We start from the raw sequence: 2,685 nt of genomic DNA on the forward strand, positions 1-2,685 counted from the left end.
GTTTCAGGTTTAGAGTCTCGGGATTCATGTTTAGGGTTTCGGGTTTATGGTTTCGGGTTTAGGATTTCGGATTTAGAGTTTTTGGTTTCAGGTTTAGAGTTTTGGGTTTCGGGTTTAGGGTTTGAGGTTTAGGTTTTCGCGTTTCAGTTTTTGGGTATTGGGTTTTTTGTTCTAGGTATAGGGTTTCTAGTTTTGGGTTTAGGGTTTATGGTTTCAGGTTTAGAGTCTCGGGATTCATGTTTAGGGTTTCGGGATTAGGATTTCAAGTTTAGCATTTAGGATTTCGGGTTTAGGGTTTCGAGTTTAGAGTTTCATGTTATGGGTTTCGTGTTTAGGGTTTCGGGATTAGGATTTCAAGTTTAGCATTTAGGATTTCGGGTTTAGGGTTTCGAGTTTAGAGTTTCATGTTATGGGTTTCGTGTTTAGGGTTTCGGGATTAGGATTTCAAGTTTAGCATTTAGGATTTCGGGTTTAGGGTTTCGAGTTTAGAGTTTCATGTTATGGGTTTCGTGTTTAGGGTTTCGGGATTAGGATTTCAAGTTTAGCATTTAGGATTTCGGGTTTAGGGTTTCGAGTTTAGAGTTTCATGTTATGGGTTTCGTGTTTAGGGTTTCGGGTTTATGGTTTCGGGTTTAGGGTTTCGAGTTTAGAGTTTCATGTTATGGGTTTCGTGTTTAGGGTTTTGGGATTAGGATTTCAAGTTTAGCATTTAGGATTTCGGGTTTAGGGTTCGAGTTTAGATTTTTGGGTTTAGGGTTTCGAGTTTAGATTTTTTGGTTTAGGGTTTCGAGTTTAGATTTTTGGGTTTATGGTTTAGGGATTAGGGTTTTGGATTTAGGGTTTTGGGTTAAGCGTTTCGGGTTTTGGGTTTCAGATTTAGGGTTTTAGGTTTAGCATTTAGGATTTCAGGTTTAGGATTTTGAATTTAGATTTTTGGGTTTAGGATTTCGGGTTTAAGTTTCGGGTTTAGGGTTTCAAGATTAAGGTTTCAGATTAAGCGTTTCGGATTCGGTTTTAAGGTTTCGGGTTTAGGATTTTGGTTTTCGGGTTTAGGGTTTAAGGTTTAGGGTTTAGGGTTTTGGGTTTAGGATTTCGAGTTTAGGGTTTCTGGATTTAGGTTAAAGGTTTTAGGTTTAGGGTTTCAGGATTAAGGTTTCTGATTTAAACTTTCAAGTATAGGGTTTCATGTTTAGGGTTTCGAGTTTCGGGTTTAGGATTTAGGGTTTTGGGTTTTGGGTTTTTTGTTCTAGGTATAGGGTTTCTATGTTTGGGTTTAGGGTTTCGGGATAAGGATTTACGGATTAGGGTTTCAGGTTAACGGTTTCGGATTTCGGGTTTAGGGTTTAGGATTTAGAATTTTTAGTTTCAGGTTTCGAGTTTAGGATTTCATGTTTAAGATTTATGGTTTAGGATTTTGGGTTTAGGGTTTCAAGTATAGGGTTTCTGGATTTAGGTTTAAAGTTTCTGGTTTCGGGTTTCAATATTAGGGTTTCAGGTTAAGGATTTTGGGTTTCGAGTTAAGGGTATCAGGTTTGGGGTTTCATAATTTGAGTGTCGAGTTTAGAGTTTCTGGATTTTGGTTTAAGGTTTCTGGTTTTGGGTTTCGAGTTTCGGGTTTTGGGTTTTGGGTTTTGGGTTTAGGGTTTCAACATTAAGGTTTCATTTTTTTAGGGTTTCAAGTTAAGGGTTTCGTGTTTAGGGTTTCAAGTTAAGTGTTTCAGGATTAGGGTTTTAGTTTTAGAGTTTCAGGTTTGGGGTGTCGAGATTCAAGTTTAAGGTTTCGGGTTTAGGGTTTCAGGTTTAGGGTTTAGGGTTTACGGTTTAGGGTTTAGGATTTCTGGTTTAAGTTTCGAGTTTAGTGTTTCAGGTTTAGAGTTTTGGGTTTAGGGTTTCGGGTATAGAATTTCTTGTTTAAGATTTTGGGTTTAGGGTTTTTCGTTTAGGGTTTCGAGTTTCTGGATTTAGGGTTTAGTGTTTCGACATTAAGGTTTCAATTTTAGGGTTTTGAGTTAATGATTTCGTGTTTAGGGTTTCAGGATTAGGGTTTTAAGTTTAGGGTTTCAGGTTTAGGGTTTCGGGTATAGGGTTTCGAGTTTAGATTTTTGGGTTTAGGGTTTCGGGTATAGGGTTTCGAGTTTAGATTTTTGGGTTTAGGGTTTCGGGTTTACAGTTTTTGGTATCGGGTTTAGAGTTTTGGGTTTCGGGTTTATGGTTTGAGGTTTGGGGTTTAGATTTTCGCGTTTCGGATTTTGGGTTTTTGGTTCTAGGTATAGGGTTTCTAGTTTTGGGTTTAGGGTTTAGGGATTCATGATTAGAGTTTCAGGTTCAGGGTTTCAGGTTAGGGTTTCGGGTTTAGGGTTTAGTGTTTCGAATTTAGGGTTTCGGGTATAGGGTTTCGAGTTTAGATTTTTGGGTTTAGGATTTCGAGTTAAAGTTTCGAGTTTAGTGTTTTGAGTTTAGGGTTTTGGGTTTAGGGTTTCGGGTTTAGGCTTCCAATATTAGGGTTTCATGTTAAGGGTTTCGGATTTTGGTTTTAGGGTTCCAATATACTGACACGTGTGCAAAGTGCAAACCCAAGTAGTAAATAGTTTCACTTAAAGGCAAAATCTTATGTGTCCTACTTCAAACCTATAGACAAAATCTTTAATATAATGTGTAACCCAAGTACTAAATAATTCAAGGCAT

This window comes from Cicer arietinum, unplaced genomic scaffold (genome assembly GCF_000331145.2).
Source record: "Cicer arietinum cultivar CDC Frontier isolate Library 1 unplaced genomic scaffold, Cicar.CDCFrontier_v2.0 Ca_scaffold_550_v2.0, whole genome shotgun sequence".
NCBI lineage: Eukaryota > Viridiplantae > Streptophyta > Magnoliopsida > Fabales > Fabaceae > Cicer > Cicer arietinum.